Genomic DNA, 14,253 nt, shown 5'->3' with positions numbered 1-14,253 from the left:
CCTGTGGCCCAGTCCAAGGGGCCTGGGCCTGGCCGGGGCTGCATTGGACCCCAACCACCCTGGCGTGTGGACTCGCTAAAAATCGGCGATTAGATATTGGATTCCAGCGTCATTGAGGTCATTTCACTAATGAGTGCACCGCAAAGAGTTTCCTAATCCATCTGTGAGGGTGGCAACCGAAAGAGAATTTTAGAGCCGACAGAATAGGCGAGGAAAGGCATAGGAGATTTCCACACCCAGTAAGGAAGCCTTTCCCGAAATGGAAGAAAGAAAGGAGCAAACAGAGACACCGGTAGCCCCCCGCCCGGATGAGAGTCTGCCCCTGAGAGAAAGTACCCTGACCAGGTTCTCCCGTGGGTGGGTGGCGAGCTAGCGGCATTCAGAAGAGCGAGGCCCGCAGTCTGTGCAGAAGACACCTGCACTCGGGTGTGTGTGGCGGCACAATTCACAAGCAGCTCCAGATGTTAATCCAAGGAGAAGCCAGGGAGTTCCCAACGCCCCAGGTGTCCTCAGCCCACGACTGGCTGCTGTGGGAATGCGAAGCCCGGCTCCTTGTCTCAGAGCGGGGCAACCAGGAGGTGTGATGTCCACCCCGGGGTTCCCAGGAGGATCAGGCTGAAGCTGGGACTTGGCCTGAAAGTGTCCCCTCGCATGGCCACCCCCTTCCCCTTCCTGCTCCTCTACTCCTGGTGCCCCTCCATCCAGGGGCCAGACCTTAAAGAGTCACCCGCAAGAGAATCCTGGTCCCAAAGGAGCCTTCTGGGGGACCCGTGCTGAGAGAGGTTGTGGGCATGGCCCGCTGGGGCTCTGCCCGACCCAGGGCTGAGAGATGCAACCTCCCAGCTCTGGGTCCCTGCAGGAAGTGTTGGCAAGCACAGGGCCAGTCCTCCAAAGGCCCAGGTGCAGGGAGCCCAGGCCAAGCAGCCTGTGGAAGAAGCCACATGCTGTGCCACCCCGGGGAACACGACTGCAGGCCACGGCCCTTCCCACCTCCTCCTCCTCCTCCTCCTCCTCCTCCTCCTCCCACCCCGCCCCCGCCCCCGCCCCCACATGGCACAGGGCCCAGAGACACCTCAGACACTTGCTACCCAAAGTGCAAAGGGCATCAGTTGCTCCTCCAAACCCCCCCCAGCCCAGCAGACCGCATTGTCCAGCCAGCCCCCGGGCCTCCCTGGGGTGCCCAGCACAAAAGTGCAGACACCCACCGGACCCTCAATCTCAGTTTTCGGATGTTTTTGCCACTCTAAGGACCCGCAGGCCAGCTGGGCCTTCTGGCAGGACAGAGAGCCCCGGAATCCGACGTGGAGAGCTGGGTGTACGTCCCCACGAGGAGGCGGTCCCCACCTCCGCGGCTATCCCCTTGCGGGGAGCGGCAGCCGTGGGGCCTCAGAGAAGACACCAGGCTGGGCCCCCACGGCACAGCGGGAGCACGTCCCCCGCAGGCCACTTAGCGACGGCGGCCAGCCGGCGGACGGTTGGGTTGCGCGAGACGCTGCGGCCGCCCTGCTACCGGGTTCCTGGGAGGGCGTCCTGGAACCAGCGTCCACACCAAGCCCTTGGAAGGCCCAGGCGACGGAGGAGCCCCGTCAGGCAGGGGCCGAGGACGGTGACGGCCCGGGCGGGGAGGAGCGTGTCAGGCAGGGGCAGAGGACGGTGACAGGTGACAGGCCGGGCGGGAAGGAGTCAGTCAGGCAGGGGCCGTGGAGGAGACGGGCTGGGTAAGGGTTAGGGTTAGAGTCAGGGCACAAGTCACAATCGCAAAGACCTGGAAGCCACCCGAGTGCCCATCGACCCACGAGTGGGTAAATAAAATGTGGCGCGTGGACACCACGGAGTGCTATTCGGCTATGAGGAGCAGCGGTGAGGGGGCACCTCTCGTGGTTCTCCTGGCCAGAGCTGGAACCCGTTCCAGTAAGCCAAGTATCCCAAGAATGGACACACGAGCACCACGTGCTCGCGCTCACCAGCAAATGGGTACGAACCGATGGACACCTAAGTGGACACAGAGGAATCACCTTCTTCGGGTGGGTGTCGGGCGGGTGGGGGGAGGGGATGGGCATACACATCCATTAGGAATGGGGTGGGTGCGCACCGACTGGGGGATGGGCGCACTTGAAGCTCTGACCCGAGGGGGGAGGCTGGGAGAGGGCAACGCACCCGACCTTAACATTGGTGCCCCCACAATATGCTGGAGCAACATGAGAGGTAAATGAATAAGAACACGGGGGGGGGAGGGGGGCACGGGCAACACATGTCACCTTAAAACTTGGACTCCCATCATCTGCTTGAAAAGAGAGAGAAAAGAAAATGCAATAATAGAGATAAGAGACACTTTTTAAAAATAATGAATCCGGCCGGGCGCTGTGGCTCACGCCTGTAATCCTAGCTCTTGGGAGGCCGAGGCGGGCGGATTGCTCAAGGTCAGGAGTTCAAAACCAGCCTGAGCAAGAGCGAGACCCCGTCTCTACTATAAATAGAAAGAAATTAATTGGCCAACTGATATATATATAAAAAATTAGCGGGGCATGGTGGCGCATGCCTGCAGTCCCAGCTACCCGGGAGGCTGAGGCAGAAGGATCACTCGAGCCCAGGAGTTTGAAGTTGCTGTGAGCTAGGCTGACGCCACGGCACTCACTCTAGCCTGGGCAACAAACCGAGACTCTGTCTCAAAAAAAAAAAAAAAAAAAAATGAATCCGAAGAGAAAAGTAAAAGGAGGCCTGTGGAGCAGGTCTGGGTGTGACTCCGGATGCCCGAACATCAGGTGCCACCACCAAAGATTCCTACGTGTAGCCCATAGAACCCCAAAAGCAACGGGACGAGTTCTGGTCACATACTCCCTCAAAATGACATCCAGGCCTTCTTCTGGAACTCCCTCCCCTCTCAGACTCTCAAGGTTTCCTCCAGCGTGTCGGCTCCCACAGAGCAGACCTTTGGTCTGAGACCTGACTGTCCAGAAGCCACGCATGCTGCCGCGTGGCGGCGGTGTCACGGCTCGGGACAAGAGGAGGCCCCACGGTGCGGGCTGGGGCGCCAGGCACCGCGGCGGGCGCTGAGGGTGGGGGTCACCCCCACCCCGGGCCGCCCCCGCACTCCCAGAAACGCGACAGAACCAGAGGCAAAAAAAAAAAAAAAAGAAGAAGAAGCCTACGGCACCCGGTATTCCCGGGCGGTCTCCCATCCAAGTTCTAACCAGGCCCGACCCTGCTTAGCTTCCGAGACCAGACGGGATCGGGCGCGTTCGGGGTGGTGTGGTCGTGGACGGCGGAGGGCGCCCCTGCCCCGCTCGAGAAGCCGAGCCTCTCTGCGCTTCCCCGCCGCCTCCTCCCGCCCCAGGCCCCGCGCCGGGCCGGGCCTGTTGAGTTCGCCGGCCGGGTCCCGTGGGCTCCGAGGGACGGGGTGACAGGCGGGGCGGGCAGGGAGCGGCGGGCCGGGGTTGGGGGCTGTCTCTCTATACACACACACTCACACTCACACTCACTCACTCACTCACACTCACACAAGATGCGCCTCCACGGCTGGACCCGCCAAGGTGGAGACCTTCCAGCCCCCCTCCTCTCCTCGCCTGGCCTCCTTCACCTCCCCGCCCCCCACCCCCAGCGCGCCTCCGGGGCCGCTGACTGCGCACGGGCGGGTGGGCGGGGCGGGGCGCTCGCCCTTTGACCCCAGCCAGGGGCCGCCCTCCCCCACAACCCCTTTCAGCTGTGCCCCCCACCCTGTGGCCCCGCGGCCGCCTATTCCCCCGGGCCAGGGCTGGGGCACAGCGCACGGGGGAGGGGAGCCAGTGTATGGGGCCTCTCTCTCTCTCTCTCGGGATGTGTCCCATGGGTGGGGTGGGGTGGCGTGGTCTGTGGGGCGCTGAAGAAATCAGTCCCCTCCATCTCCTCCCTCTGGAAAACACCCAAGCCCTTGGAGAACTGCCCGCACCGCTACCGTGGGGGCCGGGACCCTCCTCTGTGTCCTCCTGTGGCCCAGTCCAAGGGGCCTGGGCCTGGCCGGGGCTGCATTGGACCCCAACCACCCTGGCGTGTGGACTCGCTAAAAATCGGCGATTAGATATTGGATTCCAGCGTCATTGAGGTCATTTCACTAATGAGTGCACCGCAAAGAGTTTCCTAATCCATCTGTGAGGGTGGCAACCGAAAGAGAATTTTAGAGCCGACAGAATAGGCGAGGAAAGGCATAGGAGATTTCCACACCCAGTAAGGAAGCCTTTCCCGAAATGGAAGAAAGAAAGGAGCAAACAGAGACACCGGTAGCCCCCCGCCCGGATGAGAGTCTGCCCCTGAGAGAAAGTACCCTGACCAGGTTCTCCCGTGGGTGGGTGGCGAGCTAGCGGCATTCAGAAGAGCGAGGCCCGCAGTCTGTGCAGAAGACACCTGCACTCGGGTGTGTGTGGCGGCACAATTCACAAGCAGCTCCAGATGTTAATCCAAGGAGAAGCCAGGGAGTTCCCAACGCCCCAGGTGTCCTCAGCCCACGACTGGCTGCTGTGGGAATGCGAAGCCCGGCTCCTTGTCTCAGAGCGGGGCAACCAGGAGGTGTGATGTCCACCCCGGGGTTCCCAGGAGGATCAGGCTGAAGCTGGGACTTGGCCTCAAAGTGTCCCCTCGCATGGCCACCCCCTTCCCCTTCCTGCTCCTCTACTCCTGGTGCCCCTCCATCCAGGGGCCAGACCTTAAAGAGTCACCCGCAAGAGAATCCTGGTCCCAAAGGAGCCTTCTGGGGGACCCGTGCTGAGAGAGGTTGTGGGCATGGCCCGCTGGGGCTCTGCCCGACCCAGGGCTGAGAGATGCAACCTCCCAGCTCTGGGTCCCTGCAGGAAGTGTTGGCAAGCACAGGGCCAGTCCTCCAAAGGCCCAGGTGCAGGGAGCCCAGGCCAAGCAGCCTGTGGAAGAAGCCACATGCTGTGCCACCCCGGGGAACACGACTGCAGGCCACGGCCCTTCCCACCTCCTCCTCCTCCTCCTCCTCCTCCTCCTCCTCCCACCCCGCCCCCGCCCCCGCCCCCACATGGCACAGGGCCCAGAGACACCTCAGACACTTGCTACCCAAAGTGCAAAGGGCATCAGTTGCTCCTCCAAACCCCCCCCAGCCCAGCAGACCGCATTGTCCAGCCAGCCCCCGGGCCTCCCTGGGGTGCCCAGCACAAAAGTGCAGACACCCACCGGACCCTCAATCTCAGTTTTCGGATGTTTTTGCCACTCTAAGGACCCGCAGGCCAGCTGGGCCTTCTGGCAGGACAGAGAGCCCCGGAATCCGACGTGGAGAGCTGGGTGTACGTCCCCACGAGGAGGCGGTCCCCACCTCCGCGGCTATCCCCTTGCGGGGAGCGGCAGCCGTGGGGCCTCAGAGAAGACACCAGGCTGGGCCCCCACGGCACAGCGGGAGCACGTCCCCCGCAGGCCACTTAGCGACGGCGGCCAGCCGGCGGACGGTTGGGTTGCGCGAGACGCTGCGGCCGCCCTGCTACCGGGTTCCTGGGAGGGCGTCCTGGAACCAGCGTCCACACCAAGCCCTTGGAAGGCCCAGGCGACGGAGGAGCCCCGTCAGGCAGGGGCCGAGGACGGTGACGGCCCGGGCGGGGAGGAGCGTGTCAGGCAGGGGCAGAGGACGGTGACAGGTGACAGGCCGGGCGGGAAGGAGTCAGTCAGGCAGGGGCCGTGGAGGAGACGGGCTGGGTAAGGGTTAGGGTTAGAGTCAGGGCACAAGTCACAATCGCAAAGACCTGGAAGCCACCCGAGTGCCCATCGACCCACGAGTGGGTAAATAAAATGTGGCGCGTGGACACCACGGAGTGCTATTCGGCTATGAGGAGCAGCGGTGAGGGGGCACCTCTCGTGGTTCTCCTGGCCAGAGCTGGAACCCGTTCCAGTAAGCCAAGTATCCCAAGAATGGACACACGAGCACCACGTGCTCGCGCTCACCAGCAAATGGGTACGAACCGATGGACACCTAAGTGGACACAGAGGAATCACCTTCTTCGGGTGGGTGTCGGGCGGGTGGGGGGAGGGGATGGGCATACACATCCATTAGGAATGGGGTGGGTGCGCACCGACTGGGGGATGGGCGCACTTGAAGCTCTGACCCGAGGGGGGAGGCTGGGAGAGGGCAACGCACCCGACCTTAACATTGGTGCCCCCACAATATGCTGGAGCAACATGAGAGGTAAATGAATAAGAACACGGGGGGGGGAGGGGGGCACGGGCAACACATGTCACCTTAAAACTTGGACTCCCATCATCTGCTTGAAAAGAGAGAGAAAAGAAAATGCAATAATAGAGATAAGAGACACTTTTTAAAAATAATGAATCCGGCCGGGCGCTGTGGCTCACGCCTGTAATCCTAGCTCTTGGGAGGCCGAGGCGGGCGGATTGCTCAAGGTCAGGAGTTCAAAACCAGCCTGAGCAAGAGCGAGACCCCGTCTCTACTATAAATAGAAAGAAATTAATTGGCCAACTGATATATATATAAAAAATTAGCGGGGCATGGTGGCGCATGCCTGCAGTCCCAGCTACCCGGGAGGCTGAGGCAGAAGGATCACTCGAGCCCAGGAGTTTGAAGTTGCTGTGAGCTAGGCTGACGCCACGGCACTCACTCTAGCCTGGGCAACAAACCGAGACTCTGTCTCAAAAAAAAAAAAAAAAAAAAATGAATCCGAAGAGAAAAGTAAAAGGAGGCCTGTGGAGCAGGTCTGGGTGTGACTCCGGATGCCCGAACATCAGGTGCCACCACCAAAGATTCCTACGTGTAGCCCATAGAACCCCAAAAGCAACGGGACGAGTTCTGGTCACATACTCCCTCAAAATGACATCCAGGCCTTCTTCTGGAACTCCCTCCCCTCTCAGACTCTCAAGGTTTCCTCCAGCGTGTCGGCTCCCACAGAGCAGACCTTTGGTCTGAGACCTGACTGTCCAGAAGCCACGCATGCTGCCGCGTGGCGGCGGTGTCACGGCTCGGGACAAGAGGAGGCCCCACGGTGCGGGCTGGGGCGCCAGGCACCGCGGCGGGCGCTGAGGGTGGGGGTCACCCCCACCCCGGGCCGCCCCCGCACTCCCAGAAACGCGACAGAACCAGAGGCAAAAAAAAAAAAAGAAGAAGAAGAAGCCTACGGCACCCGGTATTCCCGGGCGGTCTCCCATCCAAGTTCTAACCAGGCCCGACCCTGCTTAGCTTCCGAGACCAGACGGGATCGGGCGCGTTCGGGGTGGTGTGGTCGTGGACGGCGGAGGGCGCCCCTGCCCCGCTCGAGAAGCCGAGCCTCTCTGCGCTTCCCCGCCGCCTCCTCCCGCCCCAGGCCCCGCGCCGGGCCGGGCCTGTTGAGTTCGCCGGCCGGGTCCCGTGGGCTCCGAGGGACGGGGTGACAGGCGGGGCGGGCAGGGAGCGGCGGGCCGGGGTTGGGGGCTGTCTCTCTATACACACACACTCACACTCACACTCACTCACTCACTCACACTCACACAAGATGCGCCTCCACGGCTGGACCCGCCAAGGTGGAGACCTTCCAGCCCCCCTCCTCTCCTCGCCTGGCCTCCTTCACCTCCCCGCCCCCCACCCCCAGCGCGCCTCCGGGGCCGCTGACTGCGCACGGGCGGGTGGGCGGGGCGGGGCGCTCGCCCTTTGACCCCAGCCAGGGGCCGCCCTCCCCCACAACCCCTTTCAGCTGTGCCCCCCACCCTGTGGCCCCGCGGCCGCCTATTCCCCCGGGCCAGGGCTGGGGCACAGCGCACGGGGGAGGGGAGCCAGTGTATGGGGCGTCTCTCTCTCTCTCTCGGGATGTGTCCCATGGGTGGGGTGGGGTGGCGTGGTCTGTGGGGCGCTGAAGAAATCAGTCCCCTCCATCTCCTCCCTCTGGAAAACACCCAAGCCCTTGGAGAACTGCCCGCACCGCTACCGTGGGGGCCGGGACCCTCCTCTGTGTCCTCCTGTGGCCCAGTCCAAGGGGCCTGGGCCTGGCCGGGGCTGCATTGGACCCCAACCACCCTGGCGTGTGGACTCGCTAAAAATCGGCGATTAGATATTGGATTCCAGCGTCATTGAGGTCATTTCACTAATGAGTGCACCGCAAAGAGTTTCCTAATCCATCTGTGAGGGTGGCAACCGAAAGAGAATTTTAGAGCCGACAGAATAGGCGAGGAAAGGCATAGGAGATTTCCACACCCAGTAAGGAAGCCTTTCCCGAAATGGAAGAAAGAAAGGAGCAAACAGAGACACCGGTAGCCCCCCGCCCGGATGAGAGTCTGCCCCTGAGAGAAAGTACCCTGACCAGGTTCTCCCGTGGGTGGGTGGCGAGCTAGCGGCATTCAGAAGAGCGAGGCCCGCAGTCTGTGCAGAAGACACCTGCACTCGGGTGTGTGTGGCGGCACAATTCACAAGCAGCTCCAGATGTTAATCCAAGGAGAAGCCAGGGAGTTCCCAACGCCCCAGGTGTCCTCAGCCCACGACTGGCTGCTGTGGGAATGCGAAGCCCGGCTCCTTGTCTCAGAGCGGGGCAACCAGGAGGTGTGATGTCCACCCCGGGGTTCCCAGGAGGATCAGGCTGAAGCTGGGACTTGGCCTGAAAGTGTCCCCTCGCATGGCCACCCCCTTCCCCTTCCTGCTCCTCTACTCCTGGTGCCCCTCCATCCAGGGGCCAGACCTTAAAGAGTCACCCGCAAGAGAATCCTGGTCCCAAAGGAGCCTTCTGGGGGACCCGTGCTGAGAGAGGTTGTGGGCATGGCCCGCTGGGGCTCTGCCCGACCCAGGGCTGAGAGATGCAACCTCCCAGCTCTGGGTCCCTGCAGGAAGTGTTGGCAAGCACAGGGCCAGTCCTCCAAAGGCCCAGGTGCAGGGAGCCCAGGCCAAGCAGCCTGTGGAAGAAGCCACATGCTGTGCCACCCCGGGGAACACGACTGCAGGCCACGGCCCTTCCCACCTCCTCCTCCTCCTCCTCCTCCTCCTCCTCCTCCCACCCCGCCCCCGCCCCCGCCCCCACATGGCACAGGGCCCAGAGACACCTCAGACACTTGCTACCCAAAGTGCAAAGGGCATCAGTTGCTCCTCCAAACCCCCCCCAGCCCAGCAGACCGCATTGTCCAGCCAGCCCCCGGGCCTCCCTGGGGTGCCCAGCACAAAAGTGCAGACACCCACCGGACCCTCAATCTCAGTTTTCGGATGTTTTTGCCACTCTAAGGACCCGCAGGCCAGCTGGGCCTTCTGGCAGGACAGAGAGCCCCGGAATCCGACGTGGAGAGCTGGGTGTACGTCCCCACGAGGAGGCGGTCCCCACCTCCGCGGCTATCCCCTTGCGGGGAGCGGCAGCCGTGGGGCCTCAGAGAAGACACCAGGCTGGGCCCCCACGGCACAGCGGGAGCACGTCCCCCGCAGGCCACTTAGCGACGGCGGCCAGCCGGCGGACGGTTGGGTTGCGCGAGACGCTGCGGCCGCCCTGCTACCGGGTTCCTGGGAGGGCGTCCTGGAACCAGCGTCCACACCAAGCCCTTGGAAGGCCCAGGCGACGGAGGAGCCCCGTCAGGCAGGGGCCGAGGACGGTGACGGCCCGGGCGGGGAGGAGCGTGTCAGGCAGGGGCAGAGGACGGTGACAGGTGACAGGCCGGGCGGGAAGGAGTCAGTCAGGCAGGGGCCGTGGAGGAGACGGGCTGGGTAAGGGTTAGGGTTAGAGTCAGGGCACAAGTCACAATCGCAAAGACCTGGAAGCCACCCGAGTGCCCATCGACCCACGAGTGGGTAAATAAAATGTGGCGCGTGGACACCACGGAGTGCTATTCGGCTATGAGGAGCAGCGGTGAGGGGGCACCTCTCGTGGTTCTCCTGGCCAGAGCTGGAACCCGTTCCAGTAAGCCAAGTATCCCAAGAATGGACACACGAGCACCACGTGCTCGCGCTCACCAGCAAATGGGTACGAACCGATGGACACCTAAGTGGACACAGAGGAATCACCTTCTTCGGGTGGGTGTCGGGCGGGTGGGGGGAGGGGATGGGCATACACATCCATTAGGAATGGGGTGGGTGCGCACCGACTGGGGGATGGGCGCACTTGAAGCTCTGACCCGAGGGGGGAGGCTGGGAGAGGGCAACGCACCCGACCTTAACATTGGTGCCCCCACAATATGCTGGAGCAACATGAGAGGTAAATGAATAAGAACACGGGGGGGGGAGGGGGGCACGGGCAACACATGTCACCTTAAAACTTGGACTCCCATCATCTGCTTGAAAAGAGAGAGAAAAGAAAATGCAATAATAGAGATAAGAGACACTTTTTAAAAATAATGAATCCGGCCGGGCGCTGTGGCTCACGCCTGTAATCCTAGCTCTTGGGAGGCCGAGGCGGGCGGATTGCTCAAGGTCAGGAGTTCAAAACCAGCCTGAGCAAGAGCGAGACCCCGTCTCTACTATAAATAGAAAGAAATTAATTGGCCAACTGATATATATATAAAAAATTAGCGGGGCATGGTGGCGCATGCCTGCAGTCCCAGCTACCCGGGAGGCTGAGGCAGAAGGATCACTCGAGCCCAGGAGTTTGAAGTTGCTGTGAGCTAGGCTGACGCCACGGCACTCACTCTAGCCTGGGCAACAAACCGAGACTCTGTCTCAAAAAAAAAAAAAAAAAAAAATGAATCCGAAGAGAAAAGTAAAAGGAGGCCTGTGGAGCAGGTCTGGGTGTGACTCCGGATGCCCGAACATCAGGTGCCACCACCAAAGATTCCTACGTGTAGCCCATAGAACCCCAAAAGCAACGGGACGAGTTCTGGTCACATACTCCCTCAAAATGACATCCAGGCCTTCTTCTGGAACTCCCTCCCCTCTCAGACTCTCAAGGTTTCCTCCAGCGTGTCGGCTCCCACAGAGCAGACCTTTGGTCTGAGACCTGACTGTCCAGAAGCCACGCATGCTGCCGCGTGGCGGCGGTGTCACGGCTCGGGACAAGAGGAGGCCCCACGGTGCGGGCTGGGGCGCCAGGCACCGCGGCGGGCGCTGAGGGTGGGGGTCACCCCCACCCCGGGCCGCCCCCGCACTCCCAGAAACGCGACAGAACCAGAGGCAAAAAAAAAAAAAAAAGAAGAAGAAGCCTACGGCACCCGGTATTCCCGGGCGGTCTCCCATCCAAGTTCTAACCAGGCCCGACCCTGCTTAGCTTCCGAGACCAGACGGGATCGGGCGCGTTCGGGGTGGTGTGGTCGTGGACGGCGGAGGGCGCCCCTGCCCCGCTCGAGAAGCCGAGCCTCTCTGCGCTTCCCCGCCGCCTCCTCCCGCCCCAGGCCCCGCGCCGGGCCGGGCCTGTTGAGTTCGCCGGCCGGGTCCCGTGGGCTCCGAGGGACGGGGTGACAGGCGGGGCGGGCAGGGAGCGGCGGGCCGGGGTTGGGGGCTGTCTCTCTATACACACACACTCACACTCACACTCACTCACTCACTCACACTCACACAAGATGCGCCTCCACGGCTGGACCCGCCAAGGTGGAGACCTTCCAGCCCCCCTCCTCTCCTCGCCTGGCCTCCTTCACCTCCCCGCCCCCCACCCCCAGCGCGCCTCCGGGGCCGCTGACTGCGCACGGGCGGGTGGGCGGGGCGGGGCGCTCGCCCTTTGACCCCAGCCAGGGGCCGCCCTCCCCCACAACCCCTTTCAGCTGTGCCCCCCACCCTGTGGCCCCGCGGCCGCCTATTCCCCCGGGCCAGGGCTGGGGCACAGCGCACGGGGGAGGGGAGCCAGTGTATGGGGCGTCTCTCTCTCTCTCTCGGGATGTGTCCCATGGGTGGGGTGGGGTGGCGTGGTCTGTGGGGCGCTGAAGAAATCAGTCCCCTCCATCTCCTCCCTCTGGAAAACACCCAAGCCCTTGGAGAACTGCCCGCACCGCTACCGTGGGGGCCGGGACCCTCCTCTGTGTCCTCCTGTGGCCCAGTCCAAGGGGCCTGGGCCTGGCCGGGGCTGCATTGGACCCCAACCACCCTGGCGTGTGGACTCGCTAAAAATCGGCGATTAGATATTGGATTCCAGCGTCATTGAGGTCATTTCACTAATGAGTGCACCGCAAAGAGTTTCCTAATCCATCTGTGAGGGTGGCAACCGAAAGAGAATTTTAGAGCCGACAGAATAGGCGAGGAAAGGCATAGGAGATTTCCACACCCAGTAAGGAAGCCTTTCCCGAAATGGAAGAAAGAAAGGAGCAAACAGAGACACCGGTAGCCCCCCGCCCGGATGAGAGTCTGCCCCTGAGAGAAAGTACCCTGACCAGGTTCTCCCGTGGGTGGGTGGCGAGCTAGCGGCATTCAGAAGAGCGAGGCCCGCAGTCTGTGCAGAAGACACCTGCACTCGGGTGTGTGTGGCGGCACAATTCACAAGCAGCTCCAGATGTTAATCCAAGGAGAAGCCAGGGAGTTCCCAACGCCCCAGGTGTCCTCAGCCCACGACTGGCTGCTGTGGGAATGCGAAGCCCGGCTCCTTGTCTCAGAGCGGGGCAACCAGGAGGTGTGATGTCCACCCCGGGGTTCCCAGGAGGATCAGGCTGAAGCTGGGACTTGGCCTGAAAGTGTCCCCTCGCATGGCCACCCCCTTCCCCTTCCTGCTCCTCTACTCCTGGTGCCCCTCCATCCAGGGGCCAGACCTTAAAGAGTCACCCGCAAGAGAATCCTGGTCCCAAAGGAGCCTTCTGGGGGACCCGTGCTGAGAGAGGTTGTGGGCATGGCCCGCTGGGGCTCTGCCCGACCCAGGGCTGAGAGATGCAACCTCCCAGCTCTGGGTCCCTGCAGGAAGTGTTGGCAAGCACAGGGCCAGTCCTCCAAAGGCCCAGGTGCAGGGAGCCCAGGCCAAGCAGCCTGTGGAAGAAGCCACATGCTGTGCCACCCCGGGGAACACGACTGCAGGCCACGGCCCTTCCCACCTCCTCCTCCTCCTCCTCCTCCTCCTCCTCCTCCCACCCCGCCCCCGCCCCCGCCCCCACATGGCACAGGGCCCAGAGACACCTCAGACACTTGCTACCCAAAGTGCAAAGGGCATCAGTTGCTCCTCCAAACCCCCCCCAGCCCAGCAGACCGCATTGTCCAGCCAGCCCCCGGGCCTCCCTGGGGTGCCCAGCACAAAAGTGCAGACACCCACCGGACCCTCAATCTCAGTTTTCGGATGTTTTTGCCACTCTAAGGACCCGCAGGCCAGCTGGGCCTTCTGGCAGGACAGAGAGCCCCGGAATCCGACGTGGAGAGCTGGGTGTACGTCCCCACGAGGAGGCGGTCCCCACCTCCGCGGCTATCCCCTTGCGGGGAGCGGCAGCCGTGGGGCCTCAGAGAAGACACCAGGCTGGGCCCCCACGGCACAGCGGGAGCACGTCCCCCGCAGGCCACTTAGCGACGGCGGCCAGCCGGCGGACGGTTGGGTTGCGCGAGACGCTGCGGCCGCCCTGCTACCGGGTTCCTGGGAGGGCGTCCTGGAACCAGCGTCCACACCAAGCCCTTGGAAGGCCCAGGCGACGGAGGAGCCCCGTCAGGCAGGGGCCGAGGACGGTGACGGCCCGGGCGGGGAGGAGCGTGTCAGGCAGGGGCAGAGGACGGTGACAGGTGACAGGCCGGGCGGGAAGGAGTCAGTCAGGCAGGGGCCGTGGAGGAGACGGGCTGGGTAAGGGTTAGGGTTAGAGTCAGGGCACAAGTCACAATCGCAAAGACCTGGAAGCCACCCGAGTGCCCATCGACCCACGAGTGGGTAAATAAAATGTGGCGCGTGGACACCACGGAGTGCTATTCGGCTATGAGGAGCAGCGGTGAGGGGGCACCTCTCGTGGTTCTCCTGGCCAGAGCTGGAACCCGTTCCAGTAAGCCAAGTATCCCAAGAATGGACACACGAGCACCACGTGCTCGCGCTCACCAGCAAATGGGTACGAACCGATGGACACCTAAGTGGACACAGAGGAATCACCTTCTTCGGGTGGGTGTCGGGCGGGTGGGGGGAGGGGATGGGCATACACATCCATTAGGAATGGGGTGGGTGCGCACCGACTGGGGGATGGGCGCACTTGAAGCTCTGACCCGAGGGGGGAGGCTGGGAGAGGGCAACGCACCCGACCTTAACATTGGTGCCCCCACAATATGCTGGAGCAACATGAGAGGTAAATGAATAAGAACACGGGGGGGGGAGGGGGGCACGGGCAACACATGTCACCTTAAAACTTGGACTCCCATCATCTGCTTGAAAAGAGAGAGAAAAGAAAATGCAATAATAGAGATAAGAGACACTTTTTAAAAATAATGAATCCGGCCGGGCGCTGTGGCTC

General features: G+C 62.5%; 3 pseudogenes; all 3 read right to left on the bottom strand.

The window, feature by feature from the left end:
• Positions 1 to 3,142: 3,142 nt before the first annotated feature.
• Positions 3,143 to 3,261, bottom strand: LOC142861699 (uncharacterized; annotated as a pseudogene).
• Positions 3,262 to 7,103: 3,842 nt separating this feature from the next.
• LOC142861697 (uncharacterized) lies at positions 7,104 to 7,222 on the bottom strand (annotated as a pseudogene).
• A 3,842-nt stretch (positions 7,223 to 11,064) lies between these two features.
• LOC142861696 (uncharacterized) lies at positions 11,065 to 11,183 on the bottom strand (annotated as a pseudogene).
• Positions 11,184 to 14,253: the final 3,070 nt, after the last annotated feature.

Source organism: Microcebus murinus, chromosome 17, assembly GCF_040939455.1.
Source record: "Microcebus murinus isolate Inina chromosome 17, M.murinus_Inina_mat1.0, whole genome shotgun sequence".
In the NCBI taxonomy this organism is placed as follows: Eukaryota; Metazoa; Chordata; class Mammalia; order Primates; family Cheirogaleidae; genus Microcebus; species Microcebus murinus.
The sequence above is the reverse complement of the archived record's forward strand: the minus strand, read 5'-3'. Positions and strand labels throughout refer to the sequence as shown.